The sequence below is a fragment of the Micromesistius poutassou genome (assembly GCF_964030765.1).
Source record: "Micromesistius poutassou genome assembly, contig: SCAFFOLD_6085, whole genome shotgun sequence".
Lineage (NCBI taxonomy): Eukaryota > Metazoa > Chordata > Actinopteri > Gadiformes > Gadidae > Micromesistius > Micromesistius poutassou.
Genome location: NW_028177317.1, coordinates 1 through 12,609, shown reverse-complemented (window position 1 = coordinate 12,609; position 12,609 = coordinate 1). Strand labels below are relative to the sequence as shown.

Below are 12,609 nucleotides of genomic sequence, written 5' to 3'. Positions count from 1 at the left end.
ATCTTTACAAACTGTCAGCTTCCTGTGTCGTGAGCCCTGGAGGTTAGTTCACACACACACACACACACACACACACACACACACACACACACACACACACACACACACACACACACATGCCTTCCATACACACACACACACACACACACACACACACACACACACACACACACACAACTATGCCTTGCTTTGCCCCTACTGAACCACACAGGGAATAGAACCGCTAACCCCGCAGTGTTATAGTGCCTTGCTCTACCTACTGGGCCACACAGGGAATAGCACCCCTAACCCCGCAGTGTTAGTGCCTTGCTCTGCCTACTCCACTACACGGGGAATATAACCCCTAACCCTGCCTCTCTAAGTGACAGTGTTTTCAAACATGTCGCCTAGTTTCAGTGCACGCAGCCTCTTCCTGTCACCCGCGGTTAGCCCCGCGCAGACATGCTAGCAGTGACAGCTACGCTAGCATTAGCGCTGCGCCGCGCCGCGCTCCGCTCCGCTCTCCCCGAGGCCGCGGGGACACGGAGAGTATGTTGATTGTAGCTTCACATCAGCACAGAGCATACGTATCAGGACCGCTCTACAAAACGGGTACATTAAGGGAGCGTTATTAACACAACGCAGTGATAAGCACTCATGTATAGCGTTAGCATAGGGCTAGGGTAACCCTATTCATTATTTGATCAGCTCTATGTTATATGTTCAGCTCTATGTTATATGATCATCTCTATGTTATATGATCAGCTCTATGTTATATGTTCAGCTCTATGTTATACAGTATGTTCAGCTCTATGTTATATGTTCAGCTCTATGTTATATGATCAGCTCTATGTTATATGATCAGCTCTACGTGTTCAGCTCTATGTTATATGATCAGCTCTATGTTATATGATCAGCTCTACGTGTTCAGCTCTATGTTATATGATCAGCTCTACGTATTCAGCTCTATGTTATATGATCAGCTCTACGTGTTCAGCTCTATGTTATATGGTGTTTGTGTGCTGGTTCCCGGTACAGAGGGGTACTGTTTAAATGACCTGAGATCAAACCCCTCCAAACCACATGCTTGTTGCCATGACACCGCCATCTTAGATAGCTCAAGGTTTCCATGACAACCAAAACACACGCGTTCTGGTGATGCACAACGGGTAATTGTTGCCCATGCTCGATCTTCATCTCCTGTTATGTCATGTGACTCTGGATGGTTAACGTGAGGACCCGGTTGAAGACACCTTGATTTATGAAGCATTGACGTTGCATCAATTAGTCATCACGCAACTCTTCTTATGCATGTGGTGTTTATTCTACTGCTGTCCTTTACTTTCGGTTCAAATGTCCTGCTTTGATTAGTACCATTTAAGACCCCCCAAACCAAGAACCACATCCAGACTGGATTAATAAAGTCTAAGACCCCCCAAACCAAGAACCACATCCAGACTGGTTTAATAAAGTCTAAGACCCCCCAAACCAAGAACCACATCCAGACTGGATTAATAAAGTCTAAGACCCCCCAAACCAAGAACCACATCCAGACTGGTTTAATAAAGTCTAAGACCCCCCAAACCAAGAACCACATCCAGGCTGGATTAATAAAGTCTTAGACCCCCCAAACCAAGAACCACATCCAGACTGGATTAATAAAGTCTAAGACCCCCCAAACCAAGAACCACATCCAGGCTGGATTAATAAAGTCTAAGACCCCCCAAACCAAGAACCACATCCAGACTGGAATAATAAAGTCTAAGACCCCCCAAACCAAGAACCACATCCAGACTGGATTAATAAAGTCTAAGACCCCCCAAACCAAGAACCACATCCAGACTGGATTAATAAAGTCTAAGACCCCCCCAAACCAAGAACCACATCCAGGCTGGATTAATAAAGTCTAAGACCCCCCAAAACCAAGAACCACATCCAGACTGGATTAATAAAGTCTAAGACCCCCCAAACCAAGAACCACATCCAGACTGGATTAATAAAGTCTAAGACCCCCCAAAACCAAGAACCACATCCAGGCTGGATTAATAAAGTCTAAGACCCCCCAAACCAAGAACCACATCCAGGCTGGATTAATAAAGTCTAAGACCCCCCAAACCAAGAACCACATCCAGACTGGATTAATAAAGTCTAAGACCCCCCAAAACCAAGAACCACATCCAGACTGGATTAATAAAGTCTAAGACCCCCCAAACCAAGAACCACATCCAGGCCGCTTGTTTGTTTGTTTGTTGACGAGACGAGGCAATAAGAAAGTCTTCCTGACGTGTTTGGTTCTTCTGGAGAACGTGACAGAACTCTGCTTCACTCGCCTGGCAGACAGGAAGCGCCTCGAGTCAGCGTTCACCGCTGGAACGCAAAATAAAAGCCTCTATTTGTTTTGATTTCATGCACGGTGTTTGTGCACAAAAAAACAGTGTGCACTCACACATGCACACCCATATGCATACATAACACACACACACACACACACACACACACACACACACACACACACACACACACACACACACACACACACACACACACACACTCCCTCACAGCAGACAGAGCGGGTAATTGTCTAAGAGCAGACAATCTGAGGAAATTACAGAAAATACTGAAAACTCAGAGACGAGAAACACTGAATACCTCCACACTTAGACACACACACAGTCACAAACACACACACACACACACACACACACACAGTCACACACACACACACACACAGTCACACGCACAAACAAAAGCACTTATTTTTCTGCCCATTGTCTTGTCTGCTATTATCCAACCTGGCAGTCCTGCTTTTATAACAGGAGAGAGAGAGAGAGAGAGAGAGAGAGTGTGGACAGATGTGTGTAATTATGTTATTTTTTACCTCCTCTAGGAGCTAGCTGTGAGCTAGGGGAAATTAGCATCACACCTGTGTGTGTAATTGGCTAAATTAGCTTGTCGCGCAGTGAAGCTGAGACAGTGGATGACGTGTGTGCGTGTGTGTGTGTATGTGTATGTGTGTGTGTGTGTGTGTGTGTGTGTGTGTGTGTGTGTCTGTGTGTGTGTGTGTCTGTGTGTCTGTGTGTGTGTGTGTAGGGGGGGAGTCAGAGTAAAACAAAGGAATTGTTTAGTGTCAGAGGGAAAATGAGAAAGACATGGTGTCCTAACTACACACACACACACACACACACACACACACACACACACACAGTACAAACACTGCTACTGGTTCTACTGGTATCTGCCCAGTTGGACCACGTTCTAACACTGGTTCTACTGGAAGTACACCCACAGTACACCCAAAGTCTGTTACTGGTTCTACCGAGAGGCACCCAGTACACCCAAAGTCTGTTACTGGTTCTACCGAGAGGCACCCAGTACACCCAAAGTCTGTTACTGGTTCTACTGGGTGCTACCCAGTTGGAACACAGTCTAACACTCGTTCTACTGGGAGCTGTCCGATACAACCAGTGATCTACTGGGAGACAGTCTTTTAATGTTTTCCAAGCATGTGTTGTTTATGTGTCACGATATGTTGAGTGTTTACAGACTCGTGGGGTGGACTTGATACCAGTTATTATTCTGTGAATTGTCATGTTTATATGTTGTTATTCATTTGATATTAAAACAACAACATAAAAGCCTATCAGGATATTAGACCCGATAGGGGGAATCATGTGCGGTCCCCTACCGCCATCTAGTGGTGAGTGTATACGATTATCTTTGTATTCTCTCTCGTGTGTATTTGATCGTTAATGTTGTGGTTCCTGCGCCCGCCAAACAAAAGCAAACCAGACGCCCTAAAATATTAAGAAGAAATCAATTGAATTTGATCCATGTTCATCAACAAAAATATGAAAACATAAAAGGAACAAAACAATTCCTCCTACGATGGACAACCTCATGGCCCCTGATACTAGTGTCCAGACAGACAGCGGACTACTCTGAGCCTGCTTAGAGTCCGCTGTCCGCTGGACAGGCTCGGGCTGAGCAGCGTTCCCATGGCGATGAGCTCCAAGAGGCGGAGCAGTCGATATAACATCAATATAATAACATTCATATCATATCAGTAACACATCAATATCACGTCAACATCACATTCATATCACGCCGATATCACATCAATGTCAAATGACCTACACACACCAAGTGTAAGTAGTAACCCGCATATCACCGCATCACACATCGATCACAAAAACAACGCTGAAACAAAACACTACGCGTCACCGCAGCCATGTGCGGCCCCGTAGTGTCCACTAGAGGGCGACCTCCGCCTGTACAATAGCGTCCACTAGAGGCAGCGTAGTGTCCACTAGAGGCAGCGTAGTGTCCACTAGAGGCAGCGTAGTGTCCACTAGAGGCAGCGTAGTGTCCACTAGAGGCAGCGTAGTGTCCACTAGAGGCAGCGTAGTGTCCACTAGAGGCAGCGTAGTGTCCATAGACATCTTATAAGTAGACGCAGCATCGACCGCTACTGCCTACTGGCGCTGACGAGACGCGGGGCCGCCATCTTGGAGTGGTGATCCGCTCCACTCAGTGTAATTCATTTGGCAGGAGCAACGAACTGTCAGCGCATTTAATTAATCTTACCTCACTGAATACCACTGATTTTCACGCGTTTTTTTGTCATACGTGTAGCTATGATAAAGGACACATGTTTTGGTGTGTTTTATTATTCATAGTTGGCTTAACAGTAATAGAATATTCTTATATGCTATAAGTGACCAGACGTCCGAGATCAAAACTGGGAATATAATCCCAGAGAAGGGGAAAAAAACGGTCAGCTATTTTTAAGTAGAAGAAACAATGATTAGGTTATATATACATATACGTATATCCTACATAAACAATGTATGAATACATTAGATATCTTAGGGACTTATAGACTCTCTGTTGCTGCAGCAGCAGATTTTATTCTGTCTTGACACTTTGTATTGATATTTTGTATTACATTCTTCCCTTAATTATGTTTAGAGTGATTGTTTTATATGTATTTTTTATGTATGTCGCTTTGGATAAAAGCGTCTGCCAAATACTTAAACATAAATAAACACCAGAAAGTTTTTATATCAGCTAAAACCACCAATCTGTTTCACTGGATTCAGAATAAAACCAAATTCTGTCTTACCCAACAATGTTAGTATTTCAATATTGTTACTTGAACGACTTATTCATGGTTCCAATTATACTGTTAAGAAAGTATTGTCTTATAATTTGCCTAAAATTAGACAAAATAGAACATTTCCTTACAAAGACGAATGGGGCTGGGGAACTAAATTTTAACTTAATATTTGCCTTGTAGAATTCAGCAAGATTAAAAGTGAAAATATATCAATAAAAATTGGGAATTATACACAAGTTAACATTCAATTCTATTTTATTTATAGAGCGCCAAAACATTACACGTCTCACGGCGCTTTACAGAGTATTGAACATTCAGAGAGAGCCCATGAGTAACAGGGGCGAGGAAAAACTCCCTAGAATTGGAGATACATATAGGAAGAAACCTCGAGCAGATCCACGACTCGAGGGCCTGACCCATCTGCCTAGGGTCAGTTACAGGGCAGTGAGGTTTGTATACATGATAAATGAATAGGTTAGTTAGGTGTAGAGAATAGAACATTGTGTTTAGAGCCACCTGGGGTGTATGTTACAAAGAGGTGGGATGGTTACCTTACCAGTATGATAATGCATGAATCCCATTTAGTATCAGAAAGTTCAAATAGTCTAGTATAGGGATGAATTGTCATAGGGATTAGGAATTGTCATAGGGCAGTAGTGGATCGCTAGGCAGCGCAGGCCAGGAATCCGGTCAAGGGGACAGCAACAGGCGATGGTAGGGCAGTGGGACTTCAGGTGCGATAAGGGCCAAATACAAGGATGGCTAATGACTGGTAATGGTTTACCTCACAAGTGAGGTAAGGGGGAAGAGAGATATATATATATAGAGTGGGTTAGTATTGCTATACGTTTCATGATGGTTAGTATTAAGTGTATCAATGGTACTATAGTGTTCCACTATAGAGAGAAAAGGCAAGAATGTTATATATTGATAATATGATTTATCAAGTCTCAGTTCATAGCTGGGTGAACACAGTAGTTCAACAGTAATCCCAAAAAATACCCCATTCCAGTTGTCAGGTAAGTGTGGCAGGACCTTTTCCTGTTTATCACACATTTCACGAAGGTGGGCTACACAAAATTGGGTTGGAAAGCTAGACTAGCTATACTGCATAGCCACTGTCCATCTGATTGTCTAGTTAGCTAATATCATACGTGCTTTTACTGGCTTGATATTCGCTGCTATGGTTAAGGTTAGGTTTAGGGTTAGGGATAAGGGTGAGGATGAGGGTAAGGTTGGGGGTGAGGGTAAGGGAGGCGGGCGGTTAGGGTATAGGGGAGGGGAGAGGTTAGGGTTAGAGGAGGGGGGGGAGGTATGAGTAAAGGAGGGGGGAGGACAGGGGAGGGGGAGGTAAGGGTGTATGGGGGGGAGGTTGGGAGAGGATATGGGAGGGGGGAGGTTAGGATATAGGGGAGGGGAGAGGTAACCTTACCTCATTAGGGTAAAAATGCATGTGTATAATAAAAATTACCATACAACAAGCCACACAACCAGGTCATTTTAAATGAAATATCATAAAACATCAGTATACATTTCAACATCTGTGCACACAGTGAAACAATTCTGGGATGTGATTAAAAAAAACAATGGTTCATCGTGAGACAATCTGACCCTAACTCTGTCCCTAACACTGAACCATGAGGAACCCTCGAAGGAACCCTTGAGAAACAAGGAACCCTTGACAACCCGTGACTTAAGTCACGTCCTGCGAGGTAGAAGTTGCATCTGAAGTCTCCACCGTCCAGCTCCGACGAGGCGCCGTCAGTGGGTCACTGAAATGTTGCAAGAGGAAAAACACAAATCGTTAGCCTCGTAGCATAATCTATGTTGCTAGCCATAGGCCAACAATGTCAATGAGGCTACCAATGTCGATTACACTATGAGGCTACCCATGTCGATTACGCTATGAGGCTACCATGTTGATTACACTATGAGGCTACCAATGTCAATTATGCTACAATATCAATTATACTATGAGGCTAATGATATAGATAACTCTATGAGGCTAGCGATGTTGATTATGCTATGAGGCCAACAATACCCATTATGCTATGAAGCTAACGATATCCATTATGCTATGAAGCTAACTATATCCATATATATTATGCTAGAGGCCAACGATGTCCAGCTAGGCGGCTAACCAGATTCCGGGTCTCCCTCCAGATAGGTGGCTCCTCCTCCATAATTTTGTCCATGATTTTTTTTGTTTATATAATTTGTGTTGAAGAAAATACTTTTGTTTTGAGAATTCTACACTAGAAACACAGTGGTAGTAGTTTATTATTCTTTGGACACCTTGTTTAAATAATTCTGAATCAAATCAAATTTTAAACTTCAACATGAAACATGCACACACTTGGAAATTTGTAATTCAGGAATATAGTAAAACATTCTGTGAATTTAACAGCATAGCTTTGGTGGTGAAACGATGTAAAAAAAACCTGTTGGTATTAACCTTCCAAAGACTTGAGCAGTCCCATCGTAGTCCTCGTCTCGCTCCTGGTGGGTCGTCAGCTTAATCTGTTCACAATACAAACACACATTAAAAGGGTGATGTTACATTACCAAGTGTGAGTGTGACCAGCTGTTTTAGTGTCCACCTTGATGTACGCTGGATAAACTATAGTAGTAGCAGCTGATGTGACCTTAATTACTTCAAATCACAGCTTTGGCTAAAATTAACAGAATGAAAAATCTGAAGGAAAAACTAATGAAGACCCTCTACGATCGTTTGAAATAATTAAAAAGAACCTCCAGGTGTCAAGTGTTTGGTTATGGTTACCCTCCGGTCCACAGCCTCCGGTCCAGCCTGGTACCCCATTCCTGGTCCAGGGGGATCTGGATACCCTCTGGTCCAGCCTGGTACCCCATGCCTGGTCTAGGGGATCTAGTTACCCTACATTATAATTAAGTGTGAGAAAAGCACTAGACACATCCACATTATCATTATTATTATCCACCCTGGTGACCCATACCTGGTCCAGTGAGATCTGGTCACCTGCTGGTCCTCAGCCTCTGGTCCACCCTGGTCCAGGAGATCCTGTGAAGTCAGACAGCATCTTTATAGACCCGTGCACATCGCTGTCTCGAATCTAACTACCAACCCCCCCGCAGGAGCCCCTTACCTTCAGCTGGAACGACGATGGAGATCTTTGGGTGCTTTGGTCGTCTTGTTGCAAAATACAGCCAACAGACTTACCTTGAGCAGATCTAGTAGTTTGTTGCTGTTGGTTTATGTACAAATAATTGACTATACATTTCATATCCCCCCCATTTAGCAAATAATTCCCACCCATAAACAAGGCTGACAACAGTACAAAATAACAAACTGTTCTCATGCCTTTTGTCTACTTCCTTACTACTCTCTAAAACATTGCATGCACATCGCATGAGTGTTGCCTTACTGATCAGGGTGTGATCTGAGTGACCAGAGATGCATGCTGGGATACTGTGCCATCTGACGCCTACAGTTCTGTAGAGGTTCCCCCTCAGGAGAAACCAAGTTTTCAAAAGGCTGTCGTGACATCAGTTACATGACCTGGAACGTCCGTCAAGACCGTGACAGGGACTCCCCAAGGAGAAACGCCAAAGGGTAGGCTGTGAGGCTCCCCCTCTCGGCGACTAGAATACAACAGCTCTTACAGGAGAGAATCATGGCGCACATTTCAACGTTCCTCTTCATAGACCTTGAAGCCCCAGTGAGGCTTTCTTCACCTCTTCTGAAGAAGAGCACAACTGCAGCTCGACAGGGACGCTAGTTGGGATGTTTCCAAGATGGTTTCCGATTCAGCCCGAGAAATACTTGGATCTCAGGGCAGGAGTACAGGAGATCCAGAGGGCTTGCCAGCAGTCCATCATGTTGAGGTTAGGTAGGGAAGCCACGTCGCAGACTGTTCATCTTCCATCTTCAGTTAGTTGGTTGGTTTCTCATCCGATTCTGTCCATTCGGAATGCTGTTAGTCCATCATCCATTGTACCAAGTAGCCATTGTCGCTTCCCATTGTTTGCATGATTCAGTCACACTGCAGTCCAAGCTGCATGACCCTCAATTCATCCTGTCCAGTGTGTAGAAGGGTCGAATTGAGACCAGATGCTAGATCGCTCAAGGCTCTTGCTGTATTGAACACCCACTTTGTTATCCTCTTTGATTTAGGCCACAGACTTGAGTCCTCCAGAAACATCCGACCAAATGACACTCATGGGTGTTTCAGGAAGAGTAGCATCCTCCTATAGCTGAAAATTAAAATGTTCAGGTAATACAAGCCAAGTAGAAGTAGAAAAATTTCCCCTCACACATGTGGTGCCCAGTACCAGGTTAAAGATTGCCCCTCTCACACTTAGTGCCACATGCAAGGTTAAAGATCACCCCTCTCACACTTAATGCCCCGTGCAAAGTCAACAATTGCCCCGCTCACACTCAGTGCCCCATGCCAGGTTAAATATTGCCCCTCACATGAAGTAGTGCCCCATGCCATGCAAAGATTGCCCCTCACACTTAGTACCCCATGACATGCAAAGATTGACCAGTACCAGGTTAAAGATCACACCTCTTTATTTTCAGTTATTAGATTGTGTATTTACACAAACAATGACAATACTCAAAGGAATACAAAGCCAAACGAGAGGAGAGACCAGTGGAGGGTTTGTAGGTCTTTGAGAGAGGAGAGACCAGTGGTGGGTTTGACGGAGAGACCAGTGGAGGTTTTGTAGGTCTTTGAGAGACCAGTGGTGGGTTTTTAAGTCCTTGAGAGAGGAGAGACCAGCGGAGGTTTTGACAGAGACCAGCGCTGGGTTTGTAGGTCTTTGAGACGAGACCAGTGGCGGGATTGACGGAGAGACCAGTGCTGGGTTTGTAGGTCTTTGAGAGACGAGATACCAGTGCTGGGTTTGTAGGTCTTTGCGCCCTGCCCTTCACAAAGAAAAGAGAACTCTTCCCGGGGCTCCCGCCAGCTTCTCCGGGGTCGTTTGCGTTGCCGCACTGGATGCCTCGTGGCGCCTATCTCCGCCTCTCCAGATTTGGGAATCTGAACCCGACTCCCTTTCGATCGACCGGGGGCGACGGAGGCCATCGCCCCGCAGAGACCAGAGACCAGTGGAGGGTTTGTAGGTCTTTGAGAGGAGAAACCAGTGGTGGGTTTGTAGGTCTTTGAGAGGAGAAACCAGTGGTGGGTTTGACGGAGAGACCAGTGGTGGGTTTGTAGGTCTTTGAGAGAAGAAAAACCAGTGGTGGGTTTGTAGGTCTTTAAGAAGAGACCAGTGGTGGGTTTGTAGGTCTTTGAGAGAAGAGAAACCAGTGGTGGGTTTGTAGGTACTTGAGAGCGGAGAGACCAGTGGTGGGTTTGTAGGTACTTGAGAGCGGAGAGACCAGTGGTGGGTTTGACAGAGAGACCAGCGCTGGGTTTGTAGGTCTTTGAGAGAGGAGAGACCAGTGGAGGGTTTGACGGAGAGACCAGTGGAGGGTTTGACGGAGAGACCAGTGGTGGGGGGGCTTGGGCTTCAAAGCGTACGGAGGGAAACGTTGGAACGTGCTCCGTGGTTCTCAGGTGCAGGAACCAGGTTGGGTTCTAGTTGCTGAGAGGGACAGCCCTCACATCTCGCCCCCTGGTGTGTCTCCTTGAGGAGTCCCTGTCGCCATCCTGAAGGACGTTCCAGTTCATGTAACTGACGTGACGACGGCCTCTTAAACACTAGGTTCCCCTGAGGGGGAACGTCTACAGAACTGAAGGTCTCAAACAGCGCAGAACCCTCGCATGCATCTCTGGTCAGTCAGTCACACACCCTTATCAGTAGGACAACACACATGGGATGTGATGCAATGATGAGGAATGTAGTAGGAAAGTGGACAGATAAAGTATCTTCTAGGGACGAATGAGAGGCATGAGAACGGGGGGGGGAGAGAGAGAGAGAGAGAGAGAGAGAGAGAGAGAGAGAGAGAGAGAGAGAGAGAGAGAGAGAGAGAGAGAGAGAGAGAGAGAGAGAGAGAGAGAGAGAGAGAGGGCGGGGCAGGGCCTACGTGGGGCGGGGCAGGGCCTACGTGGGGCGGGGCAGGGCCTACGTGGGGCGGGGCAGGGCCTACGTGGGGCGGGGCAGGGCCTACGTGGGGCGGGGCCTACGTGGGGCGGGGCAGGGCCTACGTGGGGCGGGGCCTACGTGGGGCGGGGCAGGGCCTACGTGGGGCGGGGCCTGAGAACCAGTTCAAACTAAACGCTGTCAGCCCCACAGCATTAAAAGAAAATGTTGTGACTTACAGTTCGCAGTTTCTTCTTCTTCGTGGTTCGATCGTGATACTCACAGAATCTGTTTCTTCTTCTTGAGCTGTGAAGGAGAGCAACGAGATTAGTTTTACGGCTTGTGTGTGTGTGTGTGTGTGTGTGTGTGTGTGTGTGTGTGTGTGTGTGTGTGTTTTAATTAGTGATTAATCCAATAAATCCAAATAAGTTATTAAACCAAGTTATTTTTCCCATCTAACTACGACGGTAACTAACTCAATTAAAAACAGCTTACGACGACATACATCCAGAACTACTATTATTCAACTTATCAAGTAGGCCTAGAGTAAAAAACAATTAAGATAAATTATAAATAAGTGTCCTACTCACAGCAGGTCCGGATGTAGCGGGCCGCTTTACTTCAAAAAGTGTTCGTTAATTAACCCGACGGTCAACCTGGAAAACAAAAGGACCAGACGGATCATTAGTTACTTTTATAACTTCAACCGGACGTTTCTAACCATGTTTCGGTTAAACTACTAAAATAACGTCAATATTAACCGTGTAATGGAGACGGCTCAGCGTCTTTTTCAATCTAACCTGTTTGATGTGGTGGAGGCAACAGCTGACGGAGCGCGAGCAGCAGCAGCACAGTGAGGCTCAATGGAGACGCAGCGTGATCCGCACCGAGACCCGCGAAATAATCAGCGAATAATCAGCGGAACTACATGCAGGTGTGCGCCGCCATAGATATAAGTGTGTGTGTGTGTGTGTGTGTGTGTGTGTGTGTGTGTGTGTGTGTGTGTGTGTGTGTGTTGAGCGGGGGTGTGGGTGTGTGTTTGGGTTTGTGTGTTTAAAAGGTGAACGATATGTGGATGAGTGGGAATAAATGGTATATATTATGTGGATGCGTGAGTGTGGTTTAAAACCATATGGAGTAGAGGAATACTGTTACTACCAGGAATTGTATGCTGATTGAAGTATGAAATTACACCGTATGGTGGTGTATTTCCTTTTGATGAAAATAATAAAAATAATATAAAAAAATAAATGCCTAATGTGTAACATAGCTATAACTGTATTGATACAATTACTATTATAGAACATAAAAAAATAGAACACAACTTACTTAACTTAAATATGCAAATTACAACATTAATAAAAAATAAAAAATAATAAAATCAATCAGATGTCTATGGTAGTGTCCACTAGAGGCAGCGTAGTGTCCACTAGAGGCAGCGTAGTGTCCACTAGAGGGAGCATAGTGTCCACTAGAGGGAGCATAGTGTCCACTAGAGGGAGCAT

The 12,609-nt window shown here is 45.3% G+C and overlaps 2 long non-coding RNA genes across 2 annotated transcripts; both read right to left on the bottom strand.

Moving 5' to 3' along the window:
* Positions 1-6,747: 6,747 nt before the first annotated feature.
* LOC311376254 lies at positions 6,748-7,999 on the bottom strand. The gene is made up of 3 exons (XR_014643891.1): positions 7,878-7,999; positions 7,551-7,615; positions 6,748-6,867 (listed from the first exon to the last, which is right to left on the bottom strand). It is a non-coding gene; the product is annotated as an uncharacterized lncRNA (long non-coding RNA).
* Positions 8,000-11,280: 3,281 nt separating this feature from the next.
* On the bottom strand, positions 11,281-12,017 carry LOC311376255. The gene is made up of 3 exons (XR_014643892.1): positions 11,905-12,017; positions 11,695-11,760; positions 11,281-11,410 (listed from the first exon to the last, which is right to left on the bottom strand). It is a non-coding gene; the product is annotated as an uncharacterized lncRNA (long non-coding RNA).
* Positions 12,018-12,609: the final 592 nt, after the last annotated feature.